Genomic DNA, 13,254 nt, shown 5'->3' with positions numbered 1-13,254 from the left:
ATGCATCAGCATCTCCGTGTTGGCCCGAGAGAGAATAGGGCGGACTCTGGCTATATTTTTTAGATGATAAAATCCAATTTTGGTTACATGTTTAACATGTGGGATAAAACCAAGCTCAGAGTCAAAAATAACACCCAGGTTTTTCACTTGTAGCGAAGGACATAGTGAAAATGCCTCTAATTTAGACAAGAGTTTCTCTCTCTGAGCCTCAGGACCGACAATTAAAACTTCAGTTTTGTCCTGGTTAAGCTGTAAAAAGTTTTCTGCCATCCAAGATCTTATATCCAAGATACAGTTAAAAAGGGCATCCATTGGTCTGGTGTCATCAGGAGACACGGAGATGTACAGCTGCGTGTCATCAGCGTAACTGTGGAAGTTCACTCCATGCCTCCTGATGACACCGCCGAGAGGGAGCATATACAAATTAAAAAGTACAGGGCCTAGAACCGACCCTTGAGGCACACCACATGTCATTTTATGGATCTTAGAGGAGCATGTATCCATACTCACCATAAAAGATCTGTCAGAGAGATAGGAAGTGAACCAGTTGTGTACAGCACCAGAGAGGCCCACCATGTGTTTTAGTCTGTTTAAAAGAATAGCGTGGTCTACTGTATCAAAGGCTGCGCTTAGATCCAGTAGCACCAGGACTGAGAGCTTTTGGGAGTCCCAGTTACATCTAAGATCATTTAAAACCTTTAGGAGAGCCGTCTCTGTGCTGTGGTTCACCCTAAATCCAGACTGGAATATCTCCAGGATGTCACGGTCTGCCTCCGCAGACCGTGCGGGAATGTGTATGGTGGACCCAGGTGCGAACACAGACGACGCGACACAGACTGTATGAAACACAGAGACTAAAAACACATGAGGGATGATCAGGGGAAGTGGATGCACACGGGGAACACAGGTGACACTGATAATCATAACAAGACACGGCAGGAGTGAACGTAACACTGATGGGAGATGGGCAAAGTAAAACAGGAAGTACACAGAGGTTCAAACAGGAGGGGAGAGAGCACGGGGAGAACGCAGACATAACGGGCTGGGGAAAACATAGAATAAAACACAAAGAGGGACGAGGGCTCATAAATACACAGAGGGGCACACAGGGGGTAAGAGTCACGAAGGGAAAACACATAAGGAACAACGTAACAGATCAACCCAGGAAGCATGGCCTAAATAAAGAACAAAATACAAAAATACATGAAAACTAAGAATACTGGGCCCACATGGCCCAGGACCATGACACAGGATCTGTCTATCATTGAGAAAATCAGTAATCTGAGTAAAAACAAGTTTTTCTAAGACTTTACTTAAAAATGGTAAGTTGGATACAGGTCTGTAGTTATTAAAATCATTACAATCCAAATTGCTCTTCTTCAGAAGGGGCCTCACCACCGCCGTTTTAAAGGCAGCAGGGAAGACACCCAACTGAAGAGAGCAATTCATCATGCATAAAAGCTCAGCCTCAAAAAATCCATAAAGTGTTTTAAAGAGTGAAGAAGGGATTGGATCTAAAAGACATGTGGTGGGTCTCACTGTGGAGAAAACTTTCTGAAGGTTCTCAGCATTAACCAGGACAAAGCTGTCCAGTGTCTCCTCAGGTACAATCGAGCCCTCAGATGTGTTTACAATCATATTGCGATTAGATAAAATATCAGATCTGATGGCGCTGATCTTTCCCCTGAAGTGGTCTGCAAACTGCTCACAGAGCGAGTCTGTGGGGGTTCTTTTGGAGCTTTTAAAATCAGGGTTAAATAAATGATCTATGGTGGAAAAGAGGACCTTGGGATTATTTTTGTTATTACTGATTATTTTGGCGAAGTATGAATTTCTTGACTTCCTTAATGTATTATTGTACATTTTAAGTTGCTCGGAAAATATTTGATGGTTGATATTATTTTTATTTTTCCTCCACCTCCTTTCTGCTGCCCTGCAATTTCTTTTGAGTTTTTTGACTTCTTCGTTTCTCCAGGGTGATGCATGTTTTACGTTAATCTTTTTGGTGGTGAGTGGAGCAACGGAGTCAAGGCTTTTCTTCAGTTTGCTGTTAAAATAACTAAAAATCAAATCGCAGGGTGCAGGTAAAATCACAGGGGGGCATTTGACTAAAACCCTGGTAAAATTTGCAGCCACTTCAGAGGTTAGATAGCGCCTCCTCACAGTTCGCACTGAGGTCTTCCGCTGAATAAAACCCACATGGCCAGCTATACCTGATAAAATGTAATTAAACAGTTCACTTTGCTCACTTTTATGATTTTGTGAACTTGAAGACAGAACTACACCTCTGCAAAGAGAAAACTATGTTCCAGTGTTTCTTGGGCACGTGTGATTTTAATGAGATTGTTTTCGTGCTCGTAAATGTCTCACTGATGGTGTTTTTGCAGTAACACTTTTCTCTGTAATGTGAGGCTTTGCAGGAATTTTCTTCGAACTTCAGTGCCAGCAGAGCTCTGGGAACACATACACCTTCCTCTAGTGTTTGCTTGTGTGTTTGCATGTCTTACAGGGGGGTTAATGGGTTTCAGCACCTGGAGGAGAACGAGGGAGAAAACACTTTCCAGGAACTGGCTGATAGCTGCATATTAATGAGAAACATTATGCCATCAGCTGTAGGTGTGACCTGGACTCTAATTTCATAGCCATAATTGGCTAAATGTGCTTATATGGTTTGACAGGCTCACTGTGCAGGACGCACTCGTGGCACCAGGTAATAATGTTCAGGTTGCAGGTTGTGCATATCTGCTGATCTGGGACTTGAAGGTCTTAAAAGGTTAGTTAAAGACTTCAACAGTTTTTTGGCTTCTAATGAGAGAGTTCACCACACACACACACACACACACACACACACACACAAGTAAAAAGCCTGCATTTGCATTCTTAATGTCATGACGATAACACTACTGTGTGTGACTGCTGAGTCACTGATGACTTAAAGCCAGACCTTTGACCTCCCACACTGTAAACGGGACCACAAAAGGGAAAAGGACCTCATCACGCGTCACTCTCCTTTGTCTTCACTTCTCACTCTGAGCCTCCGTCGCTCGCCCCACACGCCGACCACAGCAGAAACTGAAACACTCTGACCGCAGGCTGCAGCTCAGCAAAGTGAAAGTGATGTCAGTGCAGCGTGAGGGAAATTTTGGTTATCCAGGGGGCCCGTCTTAACGTCAGCACACATTGACCCTCACAGGACTCTAAGGGGGTTTTGTGGATAAAATGTAAGAAGCTAAAGTAAACAGATAGCTTATCTTACAGATGAAATAATGAAAAGCACTGCATGATGAGGCAAATTAGTCCAAAATGCATGACTGCATGCTGATGTAGGAAAGTAGTGACATTACTTAATGACTAAAACGTTTTTACACATGCATGTTCTTGTTTTATGGTCTTATACTTTATTCCAGAAGGCACAGAGACATTCTTGTTCTTACTGCAAGTCCTTTCTCTCCTGCCATACAACTGCCATACTGAGCCACAGGATGCTTTCTAATGTGGCTGTATAAAGATTGACAGAGCAGAGCGCAGCCAGTTCACGTTTCCTGAGGAAAAGAGCCTGTGCTGGGCCTTTTCTACCAGGCGAGACATATTCAAGGCTGCGATGTGAATGTGCAGGACCTTAATGTTATTCACCTCCTCGCTGTATATAAGGAGAAGAGCATGTTCTATCTTCCTTCTTGGTTTTACTGCTGTTCAGGACCAGCCTGTTGCCTGCACACTATTGAGCAAGGTGACCTGTTCGCTGTAGTAAGTCAACATTATCCGATATGACACCCGCTGCTGTAGTGTTGGTGTCAACTGCAACTTCACAGAGGTATTTGAAGAGTGGATGGAGACACAGTCATGTGTGAACAGTGTGAAGAAAGCTCGGCTGAGCACACAACCTGTGTTCAGGACCAGTGTAGATGATGTACAGCTCCCTGCTGTCTCCATCTGAGGTGAGAAAGAGCACAGAAGTGTGGGACTTCAGCTTTCTTGGCATTACTATATTAAAAGGCAGAAGTGAAGTCAAACGTAGCATCCTAACATATGTGATAGGAAGATGCAGGGTAGACAGGGCTGTTGTGCTTTTCAGACTCCTTTCAGACTCCTCTCTTGAGCATCCTCTCTCGACCACTTCATCCAGTAAGTGAACTAGCGGCTGTCCAGACCAACAGGGAGACTATTCTCGACTGCAAATGAGTGATGATTTGGATTGGATATTGGCCTTTAACCTGCCAGCTCCCTGGAGAACCCCGTGTGTCGGAGAGCACTGAAACATCCAGTGCATCTACTCCTAGCAAGTGGCCATTATGTGTGCTGCCTCCTGCACTCTCTCACCACTCTCTACACTCACCTAAAACCACACAGTATTTCCATTAGTGAGAACACAGCTGAATCCAATCACTTCCTGCTGAGCACTAAACGTGAGAAAGGACAGTTTTCATGACCTAATTCTACCAACATTCTTATGTGAATGTGCCGAGTGCAGAATGTAATGGGAGTTTGATAGTGAGCAAGTGGCAACATCCAGGGGTGAAAAATGAAGACCCAGAACTTTCTCCACCTGAGCTAACGGCCACAGGTTCCTGTGCTAAAACATCAGCAGAAATGTTTACAGGCCAGTACAGAAAGTGTCATTAGCATCTCTTTGTGTAGTTATTTTATAGCTCACCTGTTAGAGTTATTTAATAGGATTTAAAGTTTGCATTATTATTGGGCCTCTTTGATCAGCAGGGTCATGGCAAACACATCTAGCTGTCTGCTGTTTGGAGTATTTATAAAGGAGTCATCTGACAAATATTACCAACCCAAAAAGTCTTCACTCCAGCTGATGCATGAAAGTCTAATATTTTATTATTCTACTTAGCACACAAATGCCTGAGTTCTGTTACTGTTACTGGCATTAGCACTCAAATATGGTCACTTTGGGCTATAACTAAAATGGCAATGGACAAAGTGGTGAAAATCAGTGGTGCATTTTGATTCTTAAAAGAAAATCTAAATACTTCCAAGGGCAACACAGTGGCACCGTGCTTGGAGGTGCTTGGTTCAAATTCACTAGCTGGCCCGGGTTTGCATGTTTGCCCGCGTCAGCTCTCTGTGAAGGGCTACACTAATTAGTGACTCTAAATTGTGAAAGTGAATGCATATTGTTGTTGGTTTCTCTGTGTTAAAGTAACAGGTGTACTCTGCCACTTACTCCTGCCCCCCTGCAAGCCTGAATTGGGTAAGTGAAAGATGGATAGATGGATCCTTCCATCTGTCCCTGATCCAATTAGCCGAATGCTGTCCAGGTTGACCTCACGGGTTTGCATGATTTACCAACTGAATTTGTGAAATACTTTTTAATTTGAATGTTTAAAAATGCTTGATCAGGGGATTGATGCATGAGCAATATTATAAAAATATGCCAAGTAATATAACATTTTTATTTAGGGGTCGTTTAGAACCGGAACGAGAGGAAGGTGGCAGGAGACAAAGTTATTTGGTGGTTACTTTGATCCTGGATCACCTGTGAAATACAAAGAAACACAAAGTCACTTCACAGAAATGTGTTTTAAAGCTTTATGGTCTGAATCCATCAGACCTCTCCTGGGAAATAAGAGTTAAATGTTATCAGTCTCTACTGACTGGTTCTGAGTTAGAGTTAGAGAGAGTTTATAACATGTGATAGAAGGCCTGATTAAGTTATACTGTAATCAGCATTAGAAAAACTGTTAAGCGAAAGTCAGTACGGATTTCGACAGAACAGATCAACAGCAATAGCATTAATGAATACTACTGAAGACATTTCATCAGCAACACATCATAATAAATATACTATAGGGGTCTTCATTGATTTAAGAAAAGCTTTTGACTCTGCAACACTCCATCTTGATTTCTAAGTTAAGAACTTATGGTGTGAGAGGAATGGTATTGAATTGGTTAAGCAGCTATTTAGATAATAGGTTTCAGTATGTGCAGTGTTTAGGCAATTCATCTGATAGAATGAAAATAGACTGTGGGGTCCCTCAAGGTTCTGTTTTAGGACCAAAACTTTTTAATTTATATATAAATGACATTTGTGATGTGTCAAAAATGTTGAATTTTGTTTTGTTTGCAGACGATACAAATTTTTATTGTTCCGGAGAAAACTTGAAAGAATTGGCTAAAATTATGGTTATTGAAATGAAAAAAATAAAAAAAAATGGTTTGATGTAAATGAGTTATCGCTGAATTTGGAAAAAACAAAGTTTATGATATTCGGAAACCGTGTAAAGGAGGAAGAGATAGTATTATCTATAGAGGGAGTATTCATTGAAAGAGTGACAGAATTCAGTTTTCTGGGTGTAATAGTGGACGACAAGTTACCATGGAAACCTCATATTGAACATGTTAAAAAAAAGATGGCTAAAAGTATTTATATCCTGGGTAATGTTAGATATATATTAGATTACAAGACAATGAGAATATTATATTTTTCATTGTTTCTACCTTATGTGAGTTATTGTGTTGAAGTATGGGGGAATACATACGTGACTAATATGAAACCATTATATTTATTACAGAAGCTTCGAATTATGCATAATGTTAAATATAGAGAACACACTAATAGTTTGTTTATAAAATCGAAATTGTTAAAACTAGAAGACATAGTGAAATTACAGACTTTAACTATTATGTTTAGGGCGAAAAATAAAACACTACCTCTCAAGTTACAAAGTTTATTTGTATTGTGTTCAGAAAATGGGGACGGCAGAAGGAAGTTTTATTTTAAGCTCGAACCACACAAAGGCAAATGTGTCCAACAGTCACAGGCATAAGAAACTGGAATTCTCTCAGTGATCATCTTAAGTGTTGTATAAATGTTTCTCAATTTAAAATCTGCTATAAGAATAAAATGATAAACCAATATGAAGAAGTTGAAAAGAATAGAATTTAATTGTAGAAAAATGATCCTTTTAGTTTGATACTTAGTGGTATTGCTCATTGTTGAGTATATTGTTCTGTTTGCTTTGTTTTGTTTTGTTATGTGCAGAAAATTGTCATAGTGTCATTTTGGTTGCCTACTTGCATTATCACAGATAGGGGGCAGGTATCAATAAGAATTTATTCTTCCTCCTGCTCCTTTTCATGCATGGAAACAGTGCTACTTTAATTGAAAGGAAGGTTGTGCATGGGAATGCATTACTGCTGTGCCATGTGTGAAACAAAAAATAAAATAAAAAATAATAATAAAACAACAACAGGTCAGGTGACAATATGCTATTAGATTCTATGCATACTGACTCTGTGCAGGGATGGGGAAGAGAATGGGCAGGCGGTGGTTTGGTGGAGAGCGTGACGCTGTCAGTCAGACGAGCTGCGACCATATAAGGACAGAGCAACAGGAAGCGGGGATTTCTCTGCAGAGTCATGTGACTTCCAGTTACAACGATGCTCACACACACACACGCGCACACACACACAAAGACACACATGCTTAGGTCTGCCTGCCGTTATTTATGAAGCTGTTTGTTTGTTTACTTCAGACTGCTGCGCATTAACACATACTTATTTAAATCTCATTTTGATGTCATTTTAATTTCAACTGATGAAAATCTGTTAGGATCAAAAGTGTGCTGAAGCTCACTAATATCACAGGAAGTCTGTGGGAGAGCAGACAGCGTGTCAGCAGCAGGATGCATCATTGGTCTTGACTGGAGTTATAAAAAGAGTAATTATTCATATTCAGGACCTATAGATGCACATCCTGGATGCACACACTTACTTCAGCCTCAACAATAAACCTCTTGCGTAATATTGTGTAGATCCTCATCGTGCTGTTGGTGCATGAAAGTTGCATCTCTGGGGTTTCATACAGGTGCATAAAATTGCAACAAATGTGATAATATCAGCAATGTTTGTTAAAAGTCCTGTTTTAGACTCCTACAAGGTCTGTTTGGAGATGAATGGCTAGCAGGGGTGTACGTTGCAGGTTTTCCAGACAGATGGCTGTGACGAGTACCCCGTTTGGATTTTTGTGTTTTGTTTTTTTCCCCAACTATGAGTCATTTCATTTGCACTCTGCACTGGTTAGGTTTAGTCACTAAAACCATGTGGTTAGGTTTCGTTATTCATCACATTTTGTGCTAAATATCCTCCTTTACTAGAGTAACCCTGCACAGAGATTATGACCATTTCAGAGTAAGAGTTGTAACCTAGTGCATCACAGCGTGCCATCACACGTGGTGTGTTTGGATGTTTTTGGGATGAAAGTTGACAGAGATCATAGCTGGGATCAAACTGTAATCACACTCAGCCGTGGTGTTTTTCTTCTGCTGATGGCGTCTGGATGGTGTGAACACAACTGTTCACTGGCTCTGACATCACCACACTAATGACAAGTGAGCAGGAAAACCCGACCTCTGACCTCCCACACTGTAAACTGGACCACAGAATGGAAGTGAACGTGCTAACACGTCACTCTGCTGCTCTGTGTTGCTAGCTCCACTCCCTTATCTGATTTTGCCTCAGTCGCCGACCACAGCAGGAAGTGAAACTCCGACCGCACGGTGCAGCTGTGTATCACTGCAGACGATGTCTGGGTTTACCTTTTAGATTTTTAATGGTCTTTCCTTTACCGCCACACTCAGGACAAGCTTTATAAATCAGAAGGGCTGTTTGTTATTTTTCCTTTTGTAGGACAATATTTACATATATGCAGGTGACACTCAGTTGTATGTTTTAGCATCACTGAACCTGCAATATCACAAATCAGTTACCAATTGTAAGAGTGGTTACAGCCTTTATCAGCAACTGTTAATGTAAAAGTCACCTTCGAGGAACGTTCAGTTTAAAAAACAAACAAAAACTTTCACAGTTTTAATCCATAATTATTCCACAATCCTTGATTGAAACTCTGTTCCTGCATGTAACAGTTATATCACACTTTTGGGGGGCATTAAAAATACATTTTAAAACAATCCAAAATAAACCTGCAATCAAAAGGATCCATCAAGTGGAGATTAAATATGCAGCTTATCTTCTTGTTGTCATCTTACATGTTGACGCTGCGCGCCAGCTCGTCTTCCTCTGTGGTTAGTAATACAGAAACCGTCACCCACATTCAGCATCTTCACCCACAGAGCTGCCTACAACCATCGGCAGCTCCAACCTGCTGCTGCTTTCCTCTCTGTCACGGTTCGCCCTTCATCACTGTGTGCATTACAAGTGCTTCCTGTGTGCACAAATGTAGGTTACAGCTTGTACTGATATTTAAGCACATATTTGATATTTTGTTTTGTTGCTGCAAACTTTTCAATGAGCATTTTACTGAATGCCATACATTGTACTGTACAAACAGCAGGTTCTGTATATATGTTGTTCTGTGTGGACTCATTGTTATTCACCAACCAGGCTGGGAGATGCTGATTGCCATGGTAACGGTGTGGGAGCTAACAGCATGAATGAAGAATAGATTATTTTATTCAGCCCAGGTTTAGTCATCATTCATGTTTTTACTGACTGAGAGCAGCGCTGGCAATGGCAGTAGTAGAGGTAGAGTAGTAGTAGTAACATGGGAGTAACTTCCAGTGGGAACAGATGAATCTGCTTCTCTCTCCAATGTTCTGCTTTTCTTTACTTTTAAGGTTTGTTAAATGTATTAAATCCACTTAAATAGAAGCATCACTTCAGCCCAGCTTAGAGAAGAGACAAACTGAAGGTTTGCTCCAGGGGACGAGAGAAGCTGAATATAAACAAAACCATCAGCACAATTTTTAATCACAAAAGTGCCCCAATATGCATCTAAGGTTAAAAGAAGAAAAAAGGTCTAATCTAAGTCTAACCTTTAAGACTAGCAGTAAAGAAATGACATAATCATAACCAATAATGTGCACAACAAGATTAATAGAAATAACGGCAGAAAACATAATCTAAACGTTAGCATGAAAAACTAGTGAATCCTAATTTAATAAAAGCACAAAACGTCAGTTAGCATAAGAAAAGAAGTGTAAGAAAAACAATGAAACGAACTTAAATGCTAAAGTTTGCATAAAGACCAGTCACTGAGTTTAGCATACACAACTAATGTTGGAACAAATACTAACATTAGCAAACAAAAGAGAGGAAAAAACATTACTGGAGAAAAATGCTACCATAGCATTTAAACATCATACGAGTCCTAAATGAGGCACGAAGAAAACAATAGCATAAAATCACATGTTAGGGCAGCATGATGGTGCTGTGGTAACACTGTGACCTCACAACTTTCCCAGTTCACAAACTGGGTGGGGCCCCGTTCCCCCTGTGCCCACGTAGGTTTCCTCTGGGGACTCCATCTTGCTCCCACATGCGTGGTAGGTTAACTGGTGGTTCTATACTGGCCGTGGAGGAAAAGCAGACAAAGTGCTTCCGTAAAGTTCTCTATGTATGTATGTATGGGCTGTAGTCTATAGCACTTTGATTGGTCAGTAAGACTAGAAAAGCACAAGAGTATAAATGCACATAAAAAAGAAACACAATAAAACTCTGTGATAAAGATGCTGATAAGAAGCTAAAAGATGGTATAAGGAGGTTTCAGCAGGTTTAATGCACAACTCCAATTGCTAACAGTCGGAGCACTGCAAAATGTAAAGAAAAACACAATCCAGTGATTTTCAAATCTCATAGAGCCATGTTTTATTCACAATAAAGCATAGAAACATATCAAATGTTTAAAGCGAGACATTTATTATTTCATCTTATTTCAGGGTCTGAGATCCACACAGGTTAAAGCTACATCACGCAAAAAAGCAGCCATTTGTGAACATGATGCAGAAATGCCAGTGACTTATCTGCACCGAAGCTAATTTAAAAACTGGAAAAGTGGAAAACTGATCTGATATTGGGGTGTTCCTCAGTATGGTGCCCTGGTGAGGTGAGGGTTTGATTCTCTGCAGCTGCAGGTCTGGCAGGTCAGATCTTTCACAGACTGAAGTGTGGCAGGTGTGAAGATGTGACACCTCAGACTGTGAGAACTTATCACCACAGCGAGCAGACACTTGGATGTCAAAGGTCAGCTTTGACTAGCTGCACCATGACCTCTGAAAAGGACAGACCCTCCTGGAGACCTCAGCTGTTAGACAGCAGGGAGGCTGGGATCAAAACACACAGGCTTCAGGTAGTAAAAACTGCCTCCTGTAGCAACATGAATTAATCATCATCACGTGAAGCTTCATTTCCAAGGTGCCCTATAAGAAACTGGGTTCTGTAGCTTATAAAGAGAAAATATTTAGAGTTCATCTTATTGCTGTTGTCCTCCACAGTAAAGTCAGGATTGCACCAATAAAACAGGATCAAAAGCACCATGCAGCGTTTCACAGAAAGCAGCTCCAGTTTAAAGATCAGCAGAAACCTGAGGTTTCAGTCAGTCCGCCTTAAAATAAGACAGCGCATTGTAGCAGTCTGTAATTAGATGTCAAATAAAGCATTGACAGATAAATCTTCACGTCTGTTCTACATTTAGAGTTTCGACTCAGTGCCAGTCAAACCTGGTCTTTCCAGCATGTCTGTTGAGTGTCTGGGCTCCAGGGCCACACTGCAAGAGCTGCTGGCCTGTTGTGGTTCGGCTGCTCCGGTTGCATCTTCATGCTGCACATTAGCGGTGAGCTGCTGAGATGGAGAAGCACCGTGGGAGGTTTGCGTTTCCCAGAATACCCGCTCGGTCCAATCAGAAGCAGGAGCGGGAACCTGAGCAGAGATTTCCTCTGATGGACGTCAGCAATTGCAACATCTGTGATGTAAAACGAAAGGCCAGCAGCTGGGCAGCTGCACAGTAAACGTAGAGCTGACCACATTTATCCAGCTTCCAGAGTTTTGTTTGCATGAGCTACACATTACAGAAAGGTCAAGCACACACAATGAAGTGAGGATTTTCTGACTACATTTGCGCCTCCTGTAAGCGACCGCAGATGGTTCTCCAAGTTCAAATTTGATGACAAGCACGATCTCCAGCTTATTTAGGCGTAAATGTCGTTCTGACCACATGAGCTGCACTGGAGTCTAAAAAGCTCACGCTCACAAATCTGTGAGTAAATCTGAATTGCAGAAGAGAACACTAATGATTTAAAAAGAAGCCATCAGAAGTCAGTTCTGAGATTTAACTCTTCAGCCATAAGACCCGCAACATTGCTAAAATAATAAAATAATTCCCCGAAACAATAAATCTATTTATTAAACATTAAGCTGGCAGAGAGCTGCTCCCTAACCTACAGCAGTTGTTCTGAGGAGTTTGGTTTGGCACAGTAATGCAATCAGCTGGGACTCTTTAGACTAGCAGTGTTATGTTTAGCATAATGATAAGTGTATTATTAATTGTTTTAACCATCCACTTCACAGTGAGTTTTGCCCTCTGGCTGTCGCTTTAGAGTCACTGTGAGGAAAACCAAAAGACTCCAGGTCTCCTTTAGAAACAAAAACCTCCCAAAAACTTTTGTTTTAAAACATATTTTGGTGTGGAAGGAAGACTGGACATGTGAGCCATCTTTTTATCCAGTCTCTGAGACAAACATTTCATTTCAACATAAACATTAAGGCTAAAAACGAGGGTTTAAATGGAGAAAGTAACAAACCCAAATTATGTCAAACTCCAGTCTAAAAGCAGCCTTGGTCCAAAAACAAGTCTAAAGAAAGCTCTGCCACAGTGCCCTCATGTTTGTTTGTGCCTCTTTCCCCTCAGTGTCTTTTTCCCTTTGTCATCATCGTTCTCTCAAGTTGTGAGGTTGTTTTGTGGGCGTTGTTACACACCAGTTCATGCTGGATCAGTTCCTTCATCATCTAATCAACCACCTGCAGTTTATAATGAACATCCAGCCACTCGTAGCCAGGTCACAGTGGTCCCACATTCTGGCTTCTCCTCAGGGTCTGGTTGTTTCTGGAGTTCACTCTCTTACTTTTGATTCACCGCTGCTGGCCGACTGTCCAATGATGGCCCTCAGCAACATGCTGTACACCTCATAACTGAATGCAAAAGGCTTCTCTGCACACACCATTCAGTCTCAGTTTAATAATCACTAAGAAGTGTTAATGTTCTGAAATACAGATGCTTTGAGGAGTTTTAGATCACCTCACTATTGATTACAAATGACTGCTACCAGAATAAACAGCCGTCCCTTTAACTGATAACGACAAATATTAAAAGTAACACTTCAATTCAAATACTTTATTGTCCCACAAGGGGAAATTATATTAAAAGCAAGACAACAGTAAGAGTAAAAAAAAAAAAATTAAAAGCCACAAGACAGTTATTTGCCATTAACAGGGCTTCACTTT

Source organism: Mchenga conophoros, linkage group LG15 (assembly GCF_057382185.1).
Source record: "Mchenga conophoros isolate Kocher_MC1m ecotype Shallow Benthic linkage group LG15, M_conophoros_male_GT1.1, whole genome shotgun sequence".
Taxonomy (NCBI): domain Eukaryota; kingdom Metazoa; phylum Chordata; class Actinopteri; order Cichliformes; family Cichlidae; genus Mchenga; species Mchenga conophoros.
Note: the sequence above shows the minus strand (reverse complement) of the source record.